The 20,538-nt window shown below is 36.8% G+C and overlaps 1 pseudogene; it reads left to right on the top strand.

Annotated features, from left to right (window-relative positions):
• Positions 1-16: 16 nt before the first annotated feature.
• Positions 17-20,538, top strand: part of LOC127652855 (cdc42-interacting protein 4 homolog) — a 51,776-nt pseudogene continuing 31,254 nt past the window's right edge.

Genomic DNA, 20,538 nt, shown 5'->3' with positions numbered 1-20,538 from the left:
CTCGAACCGGCGGCTCCTTTAAGAATTAGGGATCTGGGAGTGACGCGGCAATGAAATCCAGTTGATCACTCTTGCTTTGCAACGAAAGTTATTTGTTCTCGCGCAAAGTAGCTCTCGCTGGCGACCTGTTTGCTGTTTCACGAAACCGAAAGCAATCGCGTTATTTGGTATTTTTTGAACATCTGTCACGCTTACGAGTTGGGATAACATTTCCGCCTAAAAAAGTGGAGCGATAAGGAGAGCTGAACATGGATTGGGGCACCGAGCTTTGGGTAAGTTCGGAGGAGAAACTCATCCCGCTGTTTTATGGAATATTCTTGTGTTCACACGCCGATTAAACGCGATTGAAGAACGCCTCAGCTCAATATATGGGCATAGATAATTGTGATGTATTTATGACTATTTTCTTTGAACATAGCAGATAAAAAATAGACACAATAACAATATGTCGCAGGTTATTAAACACATCTCTGAACAAATGCTTTGACATATCAGTTTTCATCATTAATTTGACGAATTGGGATTAATGTAAATTTTGACTGTAAATCAAAGTTAAGCGTATCACAGCAGCAGAAACAACAACAACGTCGCCGTTAACTTCCATAGTCACCGTCTGCACTCGCTGCGAACTATTAATGAATTATTATCAGCCAATTTAACTATTTTATTGTGCTGCAGTTTATACAGTAGTTTGCAGAATAATTGTTTATTCACGATGGCATAGCCGAAGTTATGTCTAGACTAACTTTTGATGACATATATTTGAAAACATGATAGTCATTTTGTGTTTAGTCAAGGCTTTTCTTGACTACCAGACTTTAAATCTTTTTGTAAAAGTGCATTGATATTGGCCTTGTTTACCTGCTCAAAAAGGCTCTTTATAGTCTTATGATCATTCTCATTATAGTACAAGCGGCTGGTTTACCATTCATTATTTCTGTTACAGTCACTTTTGTTTGATTTTTATGTTAACTGTTGATATATTGAGTTTAATAATGAACAGTACCTGTGATGTCACAAGAGCTCATGAACCTTTATTGGCACATTATTTAGTGACAGCAGTTGGGTTTGCTTGTATTATTTGTCATTTGTAAATGCGCATTCCCCCAAATAGTCATTATTTGGGAATCTCGTTCTGGAAAGATACATTAATTGCCAGTGATTGCACAAAAGTCTTTTTGCACCTAATCAAGCACATTCACAAATGTAGAATTGGCTTATGGGCAAATCCAGCGTTATGGTTGTGACATTGGCATAAAAATGTACCACATATAAAGTACTCATTACCAGTTTATCAATCAATTTATATGTATAATCCCAGACCCATGCAGATAGAGTCCAGACATAAGAACATTTTCTGTTTTTTTCCAGTTTAGATCAGGAAATGAACTTGCGTTATGGATGTGACAAAAATGGACACAAGATTTTGGGACCCTTTGTAAAAATTAAAATTTAAATGCAGAATCCAGAAGTAATAATAGCTACAGAATGTAGAAGGGTTGGGACTCCTGAGAACATGTAATATTTATTTTATATACACTGAGGTTTTCACATAAATGGGGAGAAACTGGTGTTACGGATGTGACATCTCTTCGTTACGGATGAGCAGCGCTTACATCATGAGGAGAAACCATCCAAAACACTTTGAAATCTGCTGACTTTGACCTCTGAGACATATTATACAGTATTAAGTTGTAATACCCATCAAGGCTGCATAATTTATTGAAATAAGATTAAAATTAAAATTTTTCCATGGACATTTTTGTGGAATTGCACGTTAGAGAAAAAGTCGCAGCTTGTGTCTGATTGCATCATCACCTGTATTTCTTCCAGCTTGTATGGAATTAGTGCTCAAATTTGCCTTACCGCCATGAAATGTCCCATGTACAAAAGTTCCCATCTTTTTTGGCCACAGCCGAATATTTTACTCTCCACATGCATGCCGTATGTAAATGGAGTGTTGCGCTGAAGTGGGTGGGGATTTTCTGACCTCATTGCTGTTGCTCCCCCTAGACCTCTGTCATCTGTCCCCTTTCCATCTTCTAGGCTACTGCACCAGCCTAATTAGTTTGTCCTCATTTAATAAAAACACATAATCCCATTCATGCTGCTGTGTTTATTTTGCCGTTCTACTTTGCTAGAAAGCTTTCCCTTTTGATATTAACTTAGGGCTGTTGGTGAATGGGACATGCCATTTTTATGGGTTTGTAGTAGACAGAAGGGAAAGCTGAAAGTGATAGGTATGGCCTTGTGTTTCGGCTTCTGGCAGGCCCTTAACCAGGTGGGAAGTGTGTGCATGTGTGTGGTTTAAAGTTTTGAATGAGTCACACAGTTTGTAAATCAGAAGAGAGAAGAGGGCAAGGCATTCTCGTTAATCTAGGCTTGGTTTTCTTTCACTCGAAGCTATGTCTAAACAAATTGTTTTTGGTTGGGTTAGTCATCAAATGGCATTTACATGGCCACCCTGTGGCATCTGTCCACTCCTTCGCTGATCTACCTACTTTTTGGCAGCTCAAGATTTCTGTATTTAAGTGTTTGTATGAATTCTTCTGGCATGTTTTGAAAAATGCAGCACAGCAGGCTCCTTATTAAGTCATTTGGTCATGACAAAGGAGAGTGGCATTTCTCTCATGGAGGCTGTATACTGGTACTCTGTGCTCCAGCTGCAGGAGAGTTGGTTTGTATTGCGCTGTGGTGAGGAGGAGTCAATGACAGGGGAAAAGAACAAGGGAGGGGTCAAGACCAGGCTGAATACTATGCTGCAGCTAATAGAAACCCTGCTGTATATTACGCCTAGACCTGTTTTTATAGCTTGAGTGGTTGTTTTCAAAGGGGATCTCTGCTGGTTTAGAGATTGTGATAATAGTTGCTGGTGTGACACACACACACACACACACACACACACACACAAATTAGGCTATAAGAATTTTAAGATTTTTTTTAAGACATTTGCATTGTGACATGATTTTCATGCCATTTAAGAGTATTTACCCCATCCGTTGTCAGTAGAGCTGTACAATTAATTGAAAAATAATCAAGATTACAAATACAGCTTCTGCAACTAATCGTGAAAAGTGTCATGTACAGTGTTCCATTTAGATCTGTCACAGTCCCTTTTAAGACCCTTTTCAGTCTACTTGGCGGTAGAGATGGGAATGGTAAGAAATGTAACGATTCTGGTACTGATTCCTCTTAACGATTTCGGTTCCTTAACGATTCCAGTAACTATTCCAATAATTCTTTTAGTACTTCTTTACATTTTTTATAATTATTTGGAAATGAGAAATGCAATTCTTATTATATTTACTACCCTCTGTTGTCTGTTACTAAATTATGAGATCATTTCAGACATTTATACATTTAATACAATTCTTGTAAAAGATGTGTTTGCAGACTTTTAAGAGGCATATACAATCCAATAATATATCCCCACACAAAGTAAATAGTTGAATTAGGGCACGAAATATCACATTCACAAAATATTGCAAATGTACATATCGCGCGATATGCAGCAATGTTTTCCATTGATTTTTTTCAAAAGTAAATTTCTGTCAACGCAGATGCTAGAGTGGGTATGCATTTGTCACTTGGTGTGTGCATGGCCGGTGCTGGCCAAATTGATGCCCAATGTAAGGTGTTGGGCGAGGCACGAGGCATGGTGTGAGCTTCTGTGTTCCGTGACTATGACGTGCGAGGAAGACCAGCCGGTGGATTTTCTGTTGCCCCCCCACGATAAGATGATGCCCCCCTAGGGAATTTGTGCCCTACGCAGATAGGGCTGAAATAATTAGTCGACGTTATCGACAACATCGACAATAAAACATTTTCGATTAAATTTTTTATTGTCGAATATTCATTTGACCTCATTTAACGTAACATGAGATCACATTAAACTCTAATGGGGTGTTACTTGACGCCATGCGAGGTTCGGATGTGTGAACGGCGAGCTCTGTGCACTTTGCTAGTTTTAGCACTATTAATGTCATAAATCGGTGACATTGTGACAACTGTTCTAGGAGGACAATTATGCCAAAGAATTCAAAATCCTCGGGCTCTGGAGAAATTAAAAGACACTTACGTACTCAAGCTCACATCCCCGAGCAGTAGGCCCCAAGCCCTGGAGTCGATTTGGTCGGAGAAATTAGGAAATTTCGGGAGAAATGTTGAACATGTCGGCAATGCTGACGAAGGTCGCTGCTGACTTGTTTTGTGGAGTATTTCTTGCAAGACATTAGAGTGATTAGATATTTTGTTGCACTCATGAAGCAGCCGAATAGGCCGGCTCACAGAACATTCTTTTGACTGTCCGAGGAACTGAGCGCATTTTTTTGTGCTGGTTCCGCCTAGCGGCTGGAGTTTGTTTTTTGGAGGAGCACACCTTCTGGGACAGTTTTGTGGATGAATCTACATGTTCTTTGCGTTTATTCTGCCTATTGGCTGGGGTTTGTTTTATAGATTATCTTTTGCTGTGTAATTCTGTCTCACAAAATTTGTATAGAAACACTGCTCTTGAGTAATCCGACAGCTAAGTTGTCACGGGGGCTCTAGATGATGGTTTGAGTTTAGAGGGATGGACGCCAGTTAGCGCTGTCATGTGCAGGGTTGATGCACACGTTTTTCTTTTTTTGTTTGTTTGGTGGTGGGGCGGGGTTTGGGGTTTGATTGTTGCATTATTGTTGGAATGTGGTTTTTATAATTTTGTTTTTGACACACAATCCATTTTTTCTAATATGTAAAAAGGCTATAGGGCCTATATTAATGTCTCTCTATTTCAGTGTCGTTCATGTGTTTCAGTTCAATTCTTTGCTTTTTTTTTTTTAAACTTCATACAAAATACGCCATGCTCTCCTTCAAATTGATATTAAGAACTCAGTTTAAACTATATGTACTTATGTCTATCAGTTTCAGAGTCTTTTTAATGCATTTCAGTTCAATTTCAGTCACTTTTTTCCATTTCTTGTTACTTTTTTCATGTGACTTATTCTAAGTTTCTCATCTGTCTCCTCATCTTCATCTCTTTCCATTTGATGATGGCTCTGTTAAAGTCAAACAAGAAAACAAGGAGAAACACGCAGTCACATGCTCAAACAATCAACAACATCGCTCTAGATGTGTAAATACAAGTGGAAAGCGCGGGCGCGGCGCTGTCTCCTTTCCACAAGCGTGTGCTCTCCCATGGCGTCTGTCGTTGCTATGCAACCATGAACTGCGCTCTCCATGATGACAAGGAAGTATCAGCAAAAGATTAATTGATTTCTAGCCCTTGCTTTACTACTAGATATATTTATGGAGATGAATAATAAGGTGCCCTGTACAGCTATCATGATCAGCTGTTCGGCCGAGAATTCAATGTTGTGCTGTAAGCTGATCAGTTGGTTCGTTGCTGCGCGCTCTATCACTCGCACACCATAAAAAGCAAAATGGTTTTTAATGTTTCAATTGCGTGATTAAAATGACATTATTTGGAAGTGGATAATTTCTTCACAAACAGCTCATTATGACTCAAAATGTTAGAATGCTGCACCTACACTCGATAGTGTGTGGATAAGATCAGCGCAACGCAGACCACTGCATTGACAGCGTGAAACATGATCTGTCTGTAACAGCCAGGGCTCAGCGGAAGAGAATGCCGGTCCAGCGCTGATTGAGGTATTAAATTCGAAAATAAAATACAGTTTGACATCTTTTTTCTAGCATCTGTGAATTTATTTTTTAATCATTTGCTCTGAGATGAAGCAAATATATTAGTGCTGGAATTTTTCGCACTACAAAAGCTAACCTTGCGGGAATGGCTTAAATTATGCGCAATCCCCGCATTCCCGCACCAAAATTCAAGCCCTGATGTGTGGTTCTCGCTCTCAGTGGGGGGTGTGGTGAGTTGTGTGTGGATGCTGTAGAGAATAGCATGGGCCTCCACATGCGCTACGTCTCTGCAGTAACGCGCACAACAAGCCACGTGATAAGATTCGCGGATTGATGGTCTCATATGCGGAGGCAGCTGATGATTTAAAAGATGATTAAATCGTTGTGACACCTGCGAAAAACAAAACCCAATCTAGACGCAGCGCAATGACTGAAACAGAACGCAGGTGTCTCGGCAAGCATTTTAGAAACCTGAAGCTCTTATTACCATGACACCATGTCTAAAAATGTGCCAGTCCTCCTTGAGACACTGAAGAAACAGCGAGACGCGGTGCTGCATGTATGGACTCTCATCCAGCGCTTTTACATAGAAAAACAATGGGAAAACAGAGCAGATACAGGCAAAAACACGTTTGGTGTGAACGGCCCCTAACTCATCCGTTTGTGCGTATCTGTGAGTGAGAGTGTGTGTGCGAAACAAGTTCAGATGGCCTATATATATATATATATATTTTTTTTTTCTGACTTAAAAGGTTGTATTAAATGTGCTTACTAACAATAAAGAGGACAAAATCATCTTTTAAAATACCTCTAAATGACATTCACTGAATTAAAGGGGAAAAACGACTTGGGATTTTTATTGATTAATTAAAAATGTCACTGTAAAAATCTGATTGTTATCAAGTATTTTTGTCTTGTTTTCCATTTAACATTATCTAAAAATCCTTAAAACAAGATACATTTACTTGAGAAGCAACATATAATATATTTAGACTTGCTTTAAGAGAATGTATCTTAAATATCAGTGTATTTTGTAAATGTGTATTTTTTCACTTGTTCATACTTCTGCCTGTGCAGTAAAGAAAAATATACTCCTATTATACAAGATATTTGCTCTTAAAGCAAGTCTAAATATCTTGTATGTTGCTTGTAAGGTAAATGTATCTTGTTTTAAGGATTTTTCTATACTTTAAAATATTATATAAAACATTCTCCGATAATAATTTTTTCTTCTGCAGTATAGCTGCTAAAGTAAATGTACATAAGGAGTTTTAGATATTTATATTAGAAAACAAACCAAAAAAGACAAGGTAAGCAGTTTCCATCCTTGACTTTGTTCTAACCATTCGAACAGCTAATGTTAGCATCCTCTTCACCTTGTCAGCAATGCAGTTCTCCAGTGCAGAAATGGACTGACCATGAAAATATTAATAACTTGTACTGTACACATACCTTGGCTTTTCTCTGTCGATGTTTCAAACCCACTTTTGAAGCATCCGTCTCTATAAATAGCGGAAAAACAAACTCCACGAGGAGTCACTGATTGTTTTTATTTAACATCTTGATGGCAGCTATATTGTTGAATCAAGGAGTTCAGACTGTAGAATCCTCTAGCGCCGGCCACAGAGAAATTAATCCAAAAATAACTATCGAAAACGATCAGAGATATTTTTTCCGATAGCGATAGTTAAACGCAACGATCAGCCCTGATTAATTGGTCTACCTCTACTGACTGGGCAAGTGACCAATCACAAGTTGCCACGTCACCACATGCATACCACCAGAATGGTTCCTTGTCCTGAATATGCTAGCTTACCGTGCTGAGATTTTGAAGCTGGGAATAGTTTTGTTAGCGTACCTTACCGAATCATGCTCTAGTGGAAATGCTACTGGAACTGTCATTACTGTGCTCAGAACTGCTCGGCCTGCTGGTGAAAAAGTGCGGGGGTACATTTTTTTAATTGTCATGAAAATAAAGCCACAATGCAAAAAATTACAGGCTTCATTTTATTTACACAAAATATAATTGTTTTTATTTTATTTTGATAGTAGTGTGAAATATGGCCCAGACATTTCTTTGTGAGAGTCATTCTCTTATTTACCGCATTGGGCATTCCTGTTGTATCAAATTTATGTACTATTTGTTTGAATTTGCTGTCAACATAAAAACACACACTTAAAAATAAATATGTCTAGATTGTCATTGTCTTCTACATAAATAACCACATTGGCTTTTGTTTTGAATTAAATTGGAAAGTGTTCTATATTTGCAAATGAGTAGGTTGCGAGGGGGTAGAAAATTGTTTTCTTGCTCTACATTTATGGTCTCCATTTTGAGGAGAGAGGTGGAGTCAGGGACATGGCCCTGCTTGTTAGGAATGTCAACCCGAAGGCTCCTACCTCCTTCCCACTTCAAAACAAATGTCTAAATCCAGGCCAATGGAGGTAGCACTGAGGGGGTGGTAGGCATTTTTTAGATATCAATTGTAAATTGTCAGGCCTGTACTTGAAATGTAACACACCACTCCTCAAGGAACTGGGAAATTGGATATAAAAACATTCAAGCCATACTTCTTGTTTGAGAGTTGTTTATAGAGAAAATGCTGACAAATGTTTGACAAACTAGTCCCTCTTTCTGTCTCTGTTCAGGCTTTGGTGTGCTGTAGAATATAAGTTAATATTCATATTTGTTGAGCTCTGCTGAAATACACCAGGAAGTGGGGAAGACTTCCACTTCCTGAGTCCTGTCTGTTCAAACGCTTGTGGCAGGATGAGTTTACAGCCCTGAGGAACCCCTTGCCTCCCACAGATAACATTACTGGGGGTCAAGGGTTGTGGACAGGCTGGGAATCTCTTGGTTTACTGTGTATTGGCAAATACAAGACAACTCATTATCAGCTCTAAGCCAACATTTTATTAACACTCATATGGATGAAGTCCACTACAGGGGACTAGGGCTGTTGATTGGGCAGAAAAAACTAACTCAGAATTTTACCTTAAACATTTTCAAAATGTGAATAGTATTAACATGTTTGTCAATTTGTAAATTGACATTGATTCCTCAGTCCACAAGAGGGCACATTATATACATAAACCATACAGCACCATTATATTATTGCAAAGAACATTCATGGCTCTTAAAATGAACACTTCAAATAGGCAGTCCACACGGTATTACACTTGCACTGATGCAACAATATAGTACCCCAGACTCAATAATAACAGCGAAATACCACATAGTATTTTATTAATTACAGTTGTGATTAGTGAAGTGGCTCAGACTATGAGCCCTGACAAGGGCTGTTCAAAGAGACGGTATTCAACAGAATGAAACCGAATGCGAGGATCTCGAGACACATATTTCCAATTTGACCATCTTTCCTGTCAAAGTGTTTAAAAAACTCACTACTTATAAAAATGCTTATAAGAGAGCAAGACACAATGACCAAGTACCTCCACCTACTGTAAGGAGCTGTTTACACTGAACCTGAAGCTTTTGCAACCATCCATTTGTTTTTCTATGTAAGCGCGTGCTAGTTTTTTTTTTTTAAATCAGTATACAGGCTTTAATTGGCAACCTAGGAAGTCCAGGAAGGGCAAATGTTTTAAGTTGCGTTACAAGCCGTTCATACATTGGCAAAAAAAGGGTGAATATTACATGAAAAATTTTATATATTGGACTTTTTGTTTTTCGCCATGATAATAGACATGACGTGGCACTAACTAACTAACTAACCAACCTCCCAAAGTGGAAAATCCAATAGTATCAGGTAAGAGTATGTGTGATTTCTCTGCTGTGATAAGCCTTAATGCTGAAGCTGTTTAATTTTATCTCTCAGCAGTAGTGTAGTAATTAGAGCGTTCATGGATTGAAAGGCAATTGCCGATGACTTAAAAGAAACCGCTCGCTGACTGTCAGTGCAGACTCAAATAAACGTCAGCTCAATTCGCTCATAATGGAATGTTGATGCTGGTCTTCTTTCCATACAGTGAATGGACACTAAAGGCAGAAACATACTCTAGTCCAGGGGTTCTCAACCTTTTGCAAGCTGGGCCCCCCCCAAAGCTAGTGCCCCCTGCCCCGCCCCGCCCCATGCTTTATTGTTGTTATTATTATTATTATTATTATAATTGGCAGTAGCACCAGACTTCTAATGTGAGCTTGCAGGCATTATTATTATTATTATTATGAGTAGTAGTAGGCCTATCATCATTACTAGGCTATTGCTATATAATTATATGAGGTTACATGCTTTATTGTTGTTATTATTATTATTATTATTATTATTATTATTATTATTATTATCATCATCAGTAGGCCTATTATCATTACTAGGCTATTGCTATAATTGGGAATTGGCACCAGACCTCTGATATTAATTTATGCTTTATTATTGTTATTATTACTAGGCCTAATAGTAGGCATCATCTGCATTTTTTACAGAAGCTTGCTGGTAGGTGATGTTTATGTGAGACCTGAGCCTGCTTCGCCTTGCAAAGATCCTCAATTCTTGGCTCAATGTTTGATAAACATAGCCTCAAATCATCCTCGATTTGTGCACGATTGCGGTATCTCATTTTGAGTGCAGTCATTTTTGAGAATCCTGCCTCACACAAATATGTCGACACGAAAGGAAGGAGAATCTTCAAGGCGACGTCACAGAGTTCAGGGTATTCCTGCATCAATGCTGCCCAGAATGACGAAAGAGGGCAGGAGCTAAAGAGTTCCTTCAGTCTACTGTCACTCTTCAGCTCAATAAGCTGTTCCTGCATATCAATTGATAGCTCGTTTGCTGTGCACACAAACGGATCTCGAACCCACGCAAAAGAGCGATAATCCTCTTTAAAGTACGTCGCAAATTGTTTTCTCATTGCTGACCGGTGCTCAGACGCTGATTGAAATAGGGAGGAGAAATCGTGTGACGTGCCTGCATCAGTGATAAAGTCTGCAAGGCTGGGGAACATGTCGCAGTTCCCTCGACTGATGCGGCCATGCCAGAGGTCTAGTTTTTGTGTGAAGGCGTGCACTTTGTCTGCAAGGAGCAAAATATGAGTTTTGCGGCCTTGCAAAGACAGGTTGAAATCAAACAAATAAGCGCCATTTTCTAAAGTTTATGAGCACAGCACACAAAAAATAAACTAAATTGACATACTGCAGTTACATTTCAAAATGTGGTGTTTTTATATTTATAACATTTGAATACAGTTCAGCAACATACATCACACGACCTGACGACCAAGAGAGCTGACAATTGACCATCACTTAATTTACCATCACCTCACGATTGAAAATGTGACACTGATTTCATATGACAGTTCAACAAACAAGTTAATAATATTAAGTCACTTACATTTTAGACGAAATAATGACTGTTTTGGTCTATTTTAGCAGCGAAAATAGATCCGATGAATCCAAACAAAGATCACAGCATAGCCATAGCGCATCTCACAGCAATACTCAATCGTGTTTTGAATGATTCAGTGTTGTGAACGATTCGGTTGAGTCAAAGATTCAATGACCCATTCACAAACATCTGTCTCATTCTTGATGAATCGGCCGTTTGAACGAATCGTTTGAATGAACGACTCAATGATTCGCTTAATGAAACCGCTTATGCTTATCACCAGCATTTGCGCTCACTATCGACAAACCAATCAAATTTGTTCAAAACTTTTTTTTTTTTAATCAGTCCAAACACATTTGAATTTTTATTCAGGAGTTATGTATATACAAAACTAGAACTTTTTATGACAGTAGTTTAGTGATAAAAAAAATGTGGCCAAAAAATTCTTTTCCCTTCCATCGTAGCCTACTCGCCCCAAACCCCCCAAATGTCAGACAGATGTCTTTGGCTGCTGCATTGCATCTCGTTGTTGTTCCAGTGTCTCACATTTTCATTATTATAGGCTGTTATAATGTAGTCCGTTACAAAAAGTAAACAAAATCTCATAATCAAAATATAATTCATCATATTTTGTCATTGTTAATACTCGCTGGCAAACTAGAATGCTTAGCGCGTCTCTCTGTTCTTCCTTTAGGCTACTGTAATTATCTTTAGCGCACATCACTGTTTTCGTGGTGGCTTGCTGAACAGTGTATTTGCAAACCGTGGTTGGCTTGACTGGAGATGCAATAATATTGTGTTTTTAATATGCTGTGTTAAGTTGAAAAATAGTTTTGAATACCATGCTTTCTGTTCCATTCAGCTGCGCTCCATCTAGCTTTTAAAGGAAGAACTGCCCGGTGTGTGTGCTATTCTTCAGATTGTTAAGTGCTGTTTCTACCCCTAGGGCTGCACGATTATGACAAAAATCATAATTGTCGATTATTGCCCTTGATATTGTAATCACGATTATTTATAACGATTTTTTTATAAAATTACTGTGACATCACTAAGCAGGCAAATGTGCTTCCGGATTCTTCAGAACAGCAGGTTGTGGGCTGCGCTGCAGTTTCTTTTAAGCATTACATACTGTAATAATATTTGTTAATGTTACTAAAGGTTATTATATGTATATATTTCTTGGTTCTTTTTGAACTTTTGACAAAACCAGTTTTCGTTTCTGTCAATATGACTGTGTGTCATGTATCATGTTGATGTATTCACATCCTCACACATTTAACACTTCCAAAGACGGAAAAATGTGCCATAAAAATATGTGCAATATGTGTCTTTACTGCTTACATTATTGGCTTATTAAATAGTCAAACTGAACAGATGATTTAGATTGAAGTTACTTACTGCATTTAAAATCCCGTATTGTGATCTTGTTCACATAAGATCATAGTTCCTCATATTTGATCATAGATCATATTTGGCCTCAATCTGTCACAGCAGTTGTAGGTCAAATAGGTATTTATCTGAGCAGACGTGATAGCAAAGAAGATGGTCCATGAAATATGACGTTCAAGACTTTTTCTATGTCCAAAACAAGCTGACTTCAAAACAAGCCTCTGTTTATAAATACAGCTGTTGTTCCTTTTTTAATAAATTGTACACTAAAATTGAGCAATGCAACTATATTCAAACTCTGCCATTATAATGACTGAAGCTGTCAATCACTGTTTGAGCACTGCAGTTCTGCACTCGCATATGATCAAATAATAAATATAATATAATATAAATACGGTTTAAACAACACAGTAAATCAGTTATTTCAACCCTGTCTTTACCTTGATTAAAATGGTCTGGATCGTTTTAGTTTTGTTGCATTGCTCGTTTGCAGTTTGTTTACCTATGGTCAATAAAATGGCGCGACATGCAACTAATTGAAAATAATACTTCGAATTCTTCTTTTCGAGTGTCAGATGATGTTTCTTTAGCACTAATTTTGATGTGCAGAGATTAAACACACTGTAAGCAAGCATATGGATATCAGACTTTTTAAAACTTGTGCATAAGGATTGTCATGACTGATTGTAATGTAGACTCACTGCATCTCTGATTGGCCATTGTCGTTTAATTGCTCAACACACACGTCTGAGATTGGTTAGAAACTCAACCGCTGCAAGAACACGTTCTAAATAGAAGACTTAAATTGAATAATTGTCAGTTTTCACGATTGCATAATCGTGACAGCCGTAATCATAATCGCAATCGTGATTATTTTTTCGATTAATTGTGCAGCCCTATCTGCCCTGGAAAGAAAGTTACTGTGTTGGAGCTTGTTGTATTTATGACTCAGACTGCAAGGTATGGCTGGAAATCATGACATTATTTCAAAATTAAAAATAAGGCCCCTCATTGACAAGTTTGTATATAGTTATCACTGAATTTTGAATTTAGTGCAGTCACATCGCATATGATCATTATCGTTTTCATGATCAATCATTGCTGTCACTTGCGAGTACTTGGGTACTTGTGTGCCCATCCTTAAAAGTGAATAAATATAAAGCTAAAATTATTGAATTAATGCTGTGTCTTTGAAAAGGTTAAAGGTTCAGTTAGGCTGAGCTTTTTTATGTGGAAATCAATATTATTATTTTTCAAAAATCTTTCTTAATTTTTACCTTTTAAATTTGATGCACAATGTTCTACTTCTCGTGGTAACTCTGCTAGAGCACCTGTGTGAACTTGTGGAGAACTGACTTCATACATTCACTTAAAATCAACTTGACACCAGTTTTTGGCTTAAAATATTGAAGTTAGATCTGATAAATGGTCCTTGTCTGTCATTTACTCCATTAAAGGGCTGTGCTTACTGTCTACGAATAATGTACAGGTTTTGCTGTTTTGGAAATAAATTGGTACTTTAATTCACCAAAGTGGCATTCAGCTGATCACAAAGTAGTCAGGCCATTACTGATGTAAAACAGCACCATCACTATTTGAAAAAAGTTATTTTTGATCAAATCTAGACATGCCCCATTTCCAGCAGCCATCACTCCAACACCTTATCCTTGAGTAATCATGATAAATTGCTATTTCGGTACTAGAAATCACTTGCCATTATATCAAACACAATTGAAAGCTATTTGGTTCATTAAATTAAGTTTATCATTGTCTTTGTGTTTGTTTCTGAGTTGTCAACAGTATGCAATAGACTGGCAAGTCTTAAGGTCAATATCAGGTCAAAAATGGAAAAAAATAAACAACTGTCTCTACAAATTGTCAGTCAATAATTGATTTGAGGAATGAATGCTTGGAATTGTCAAACAACTGAAGATTTCATACAAAGGTGTACACTACAGTCTTCAAAGACAAAGGACAACTGGCTCTAACAAGGACAGAAAGAGATGTGGATGGCCAGATGTACAACTAAACAAGACGATAAGTACATCAGAGTCTCTAGTTTGAGAAATATCTGTATAATACGTTATTTATGTGTAAATAACATGTCCTCAGCTGACAGCTTCATTGAATTCTACCCACTCAACACCAGTTTCATGTACAACAGTAAAGAGAAGACTCAGGGGTGCAGGCCTTATGGGAAGAATTGCAAAGAAAAAGCCACTTTTGAAACAGAAAAACTAAAAGAAAATGTTTAGAGTAGGCAAAGAAACACAGACATTGGACAAAAGATAATTGGAAAAGAGTGTTATGGATCTTAACCCCATTGAGCTTTTGTGGGATCAGCTAGCCTGTAAGGTGCGTGAGAAGTGCCCGACAAGACGGCTACATCTATGGCAAGTTTTACAGGAAATGTGGGGTGAAATGTCACCAGATTATCTGGAAAAACTGACTGCTAGAATGTCAAGAATCTGCAAAGCTGTCATTGCTGCATGTGGAGGATATTTTGATGAGAACTCTTTGAAATAGTTTATTTGATTTTTCAAATTGTAATAGTAATTTCTCACATTATTAATGTCCTTAATATACATTGTAATCAGTTGAATGCCACTTTGGTGAATAAAAGTACCAATTCCTTTCCATTAGAGCAAAATCTGTACATTATAAAAAAAAATTGGCCACCAGTATATATAATGCAAGAAATGTGTCAGATAGCTGGCTGGTGTACATGATGCTAGACCAGCCTAATTATACAGTAAGGCTGAAATGATTAGTCAATGTTATCAAAAAAGTTAGTTGTCGAATCGTCATTTGATCTCATTTAACGTAACATGAGATCACATTAAACTCTAATGATGACGTGTTAGAGCATCACTGCAGCTCCCACCTGACTGAGAGAGGAAGAATTACACAGCTCACAGTCCAGATGCACTCCAAACTTTCCAAACAGCTTCAGGTGTATTAGATCGCAAAGCATGAGGGAATTATATTGCAAAAATACAAAAGTAAATACAGAAGCACTCATGTTGTGGAATAAGCGGAGCCGGAGATCTTTAAAAGAAACACCCTGGCGTTACATCTTAAATGCAGTTATATTTAATGCATTATAGCTAGAGCCTGACCGATATGGAATTTTTGAGATGATTACGATTTTATATGACTGGGATATGACTATGCAAAGGTACTCAGAAAGCTGCTTTCTTAAACAAATATTTTTAATTAAACAATATTTGACATTATTATTATACATTGTCAACAAATTCTTGAAATGAACAATGAGAAAATAAAGAATAAATATAAATACAAGAAACAGCTTAAAAAACATCAGAACTGAATGTTCATTATCAGTCAGTTGCTGACAATTAAAATAAAGAATAAATAACAATAAAATATATAGCTAAATCAACATCAGTACTGTTTAGTATCAGTCAAATGCTGAATATTTTAATAGTCATTCAATTAGGGGCAGGTTGTAAAACAAGAAACATTTACACCTGCAGAGTCAAGCGGTGTTACACCGTATTCTGCTATACAAGTTCAGGGGAACATTAGACGGCAGGAAACCAGACTTTTAAATGCAACAACTGGAATTGTTCTGTTGAAGAGAGTACCAAACTGTGAATCCGGAACTAAACATTTGGGTGAATACATGTTTACACATTAGCTTCCACTCCCCTGACTAGCAATGAAAGTAGCTACATGGTAGTTAGCTATGCTCGTTGTCATGGAGAGTAAAAGATGGACCTGCATTGCATCTCACCAACTAGGTAAGAGCTTAGCGTGAAATCAACACTCAACAGACACAATCCACCACTGCACCATTGTATGCTGAGTTGCAAAATTATGTTCTGATGTTTACCTTTCAGTTTGCTACATTACTTACTGCACTTACAAACTATAGCTGGCTAACAGCAAACAGACATGCGTGACATGGTTGTCAGGGACAGGGTTAATGTTATATTAGTTATATTGAAAAGAGAAAATGATGGGGTTGTTTTTTATTAACTTTCCAGTATGTATTTCACAAACTAGTTAGCAACTTACCGCGAAGACACCGCTCAACTCCGCACCGCAAAACTGTCTGCAGAGCCACCGTCTGTTCAGAGTCAGCTCTGTAAACAGTGGAGTTAAAGCATGCGCTGCTGGACAAACTATGTAATAACACCAATTCTAAAGCATTGTTTTCTGCATTATATGTTCTGAAAAGGTTTCATATCGCCGCATATCAGAATATACGCTGAATATGGGCACTAGTTATAGCTTTATTAAAGGTCAAATAATACAGAAGCAGATCATGTAAATAACTACAAACTCCGAAACTGGCATTTCTCTATGTGGTCAGAGCCTCTTCTTTGAGTTGCACGAAGTGTCCTGATCTAAGGGGGAGAAATTGAAACTGCATGCGGCTGAGGCAAACTCTGTCACGAGGATGCTCATCCCTCTAGCGGGCATGTTTAATGCAGCTAGATTATATATGTGCAGCTTGAATCATAATATATATGTCACTGCATTTCTTATCGTGAAGAAAATTTGCAGTATGCAGCTTTATTGATAAAAGAGAGTTTTTTTTTTGTGAGTTAAAGATTGATTGAAGTGTTCAGAAAGGTGAGAGAGGAAGTCTTCTCCCCATTTTACGCTGAAACAAAATATGTTTTTGATTTGTTTTGGCTTGTTTTACAATATAAATATCTAAAACTCTTTAAAACAACATACATTTTCTTTAGCAGCTATACTGCAGAAGAAAAAATTGTTATCTGAGAATGTTGAATATAATATTAAAAATGCTAATATTTTAAAATATCTAAAAATCCTTTAAAGAAAAAGATGCATTCACCTGAGAAGCAGCAAATACGATATTTAGACTTGGAGAATAGATCTTGAATATAAGTATATTTGGTCTTTAGTTCACTCACAGAAGTTTAACCAAGTGAAAAAATACACTTCTATACAAAATACACTCATATTTAAGATACATTCTCTTAAAGCAAGTCTGAAAATCTTATATGTTGCTTCTCAAGTAAATGTATCTTGTTTTAAGGATTTTTTGACAATTTTAAATGGAAAACAAGACAAAAACACTTCATAACAATAGGATTTTTTTTTGCAGTGAATTTCTTCACTGAATTAAACTTGATTAAAATATTTTTTTCCCTTTAATTCAGTGAATGTCATTTAGAGGTATTTTTAAAAGATGATTTTGTCCTCTTTATTGTTAGTAAGCATAAGTCAGGGCACAAGCTGAATAATCGGTTAATAGCTAATGATTACTCATTGCAAAATTATCAGAATACTCGAATAATCATTCGAATAATCGTTTGATTAATCGATTATCAAAATAATTGTTAGCTGCTGCCCTATTATACAGGGCTTTCTTTTTTACCCAAAAATTAAGATTCTGCCATAATTTACTCACCCTAATGATCCAAACCTCAATTACGTTTTTCTGTGGTATACAATGACTATGTTTACATGGACACCAGAAAGCAGCTTATTGCGAGAAAGCAGCGTTCCGGTTTATATGCATTGTTTAAGTGCCATGCTCTTTATTCCTGTATACATGGGGCTCAATCAACCAGCTTTCCATCACGATATGCAGTGGAAATGTGCTGGAATAGTGGGGTTTCCCTTTTAAATAAATCTCTGGGATTCCCCCAATGTACAAGAGCATGAGGGACCATTGATATTTAACATTGGTGTGGATAAATGGGTATAGTTTATAATGTATGTGTTTTTTCCACTTGTTGACTTGTTGGGCTCCATCCTATTACGTTTGTTTTCTGGTCCGTTCACGAACATGCGAACTACTCAAAAACCTTTTAGAATGGCGCTTATGTGTTCAAATGACCACATTAGCTGCATTCTTCAGGAGAAAGCTAGGTGTGTTTAACCGCTTTCTCTTAAACACTTAAATGGCATAAGGAAATTGTAGTTCTCGCTTGCATGATGTTTCAGAACGCCACTTTCTCTAAAAACCCTGGAATAAACCGTTTTCTTAAGTGCATGTTAACGTTGTCATTGAGATGTTTTGAAAAAGACCAACTAGTTGATTTTAGAAATGAAAATAATAAATTATGGCTTGTTAATTTGAGGGCAAGATGGACTTGTGCCTTGGTTTTTTGTTAACCTGGTCTCCTTCTTACAGGACCAATATGACATCATTGATAAACACACACAATCTGGGCTGGACCTGGTGGAGAAATATGTGAAGTTTGTAAAGGAGCGCACAGAGATTGAACAAAATTATGCAAAGCAACTAAGGTAAGTAATTTCAATGTAGTCTGTCATGTTAGTTTGTGTGCTTTTGCATAAGTGTGAACTGAATGTGTGTATGTGTGCACATGTACAGGCATGCAGTTTGTGTATCTGTGCAGAGCTGTGGCTAATTGTGAAATATACAGGTTCCGTGACCAGTTTGACCAGAACTGAACATGTTGGCATCTGTTGACCTTGACCCAGTGGATAAGGATATCCTCGCCTGCTCCCCATTTATTTGGCTCATTATTGACTATGGCCTATTGGCTTGAAGCTCACTTGATTCTCTTTGTTTGGCAACTCTGCCATAATGTGCTATGTTCCAGTCGCCAGAGAGAGGGTGGAGAGAGGAAGTGGGAGCAGACAAGCATATGACAGAGGGGATGTGGATGGATAGAGTGAAAGTGTGGAAAGCAGCAAAACATTTGCATCTAACTACTTCTCGTGTGCAAAAATAGAATGTTTATACAAAAATAAAATGTTTTTTCCTTTTTGTTTTAGGAAAAAATGTCCATACTTCCCGTTATATTGTGACAAAAGTCTTATAGTTTAGCATCTTTAAAGTAGCTGCCCTTTTTCATACATTTTCATGCAATTTCTCTACAAAACTAGCATTTAAATATGTGCCTTTTGGTCAAACAATTGTTTACGATGAGAAATAAAAACGTGTGTCCAGATTTTGATTGTTACTTTGTCCAAAAATCATGATGCAGTGATGCTCAACTGCTTCTGTTTTGTATTTTTCTAGTTTAATACAGTTTTTTTTAGAACATAGAACAAATTCTATTATCAGCAAAAAAATTTAATTGAAAATGTGAATTGAAAAATAATCATTTCAGAATGCCTTTGTATTTGGTATGGCCCCCTTTTTCTATAATGACGCAGACACACCAGCGAGCTATCTTGGACTTATATTTGTGGAGAACCTGTTGTTAGATCCAGTATCCCACTAGGGCTGCAACTAATGATTATTTTTATAATCAACTAATCTAAGGATTATTAGAATGATTATTTGACTATTATTGCAACGATTAATCATTAGCTCTTAACTGACTATTCAGCTTGTGCCCAACTTAAAAGGTTGTATTAAATGTGCTTACTAACAATAAAGAGGACAAAATCATCTTTTAAAAATACCTCTAAATGACATTTATTGAATTAAAGGGAAAAAATACTTTTTATTAAGTTGAATTTGGTAAAAAAATTCACTGCAAAAAATCCTGTTATCGAGTGTTTTTGTCTTGTTTTCCATTTAAAATAGTCTAAAAATCCTTAAAACAAGATACATTTACTTGAGAAACAACATATAATATATTTAGACTTGCTTTAAGAGAATGGATCTTAAATATGAGTGTATTTTGTATGTGTATTTTTTTCACTTGTTCATACTTCTGCCTGTGCAGTAAAGAAAAAAATATATTTATATTCAACTTAAATGCTCTAAAAGCAAGTCTAATTATCTCATATGTTGCTTCTCAGCTAAATTAATCTTGCTTTAAGGATTTTATGATATTTTAAAATATTAAAATATTAAAATTAATTAAATATTATATTCAAAATTCTCAGATAACAATTTTTTCTTCTGCAGTATAGCTGCTAAAGTAAATTACATAAGGAGTTTTAGATATTTATATTAGAAAACAAAGCAAAAAATACTTTTTATATATATATATTTTTTTTGCATTGTAGAATGGGCTAAGACTAAACGTTCTCACCTTTTTTTTTTCACTTGATTTCGATCCATCTTTAACTCACAAAAATCAGAGTCTTTCTTATTATAGAGCTTTGTATCGCTGATTTTCTTCACCATAAGATACACACCGTGACACTCATATTATAATTCACTATGTCGTGAGCAATCACTAGAAACTAAATCTAGCTGCAGCAAGCGTGTGCCAGTGATGAGCGTCTC

This window comes from Xyrauchen texanus, chromosome 12, assembly GCF_025860055.1.
Source record: "Xyrauchen texanus isolate HMW12.3.18 chromosome 12, RBS_HiC_50CHRs, whole genome shotgun sequence".
NCBI lineage: Eukaryota > Metazoa > Chordata > Actinopteri > Cypriniformes > Catostomidae > Xyrauchen > Xyrauchen texanus.
This window is presented reverse-complemented; position numbering and strand designations above follow the sequence as displayed.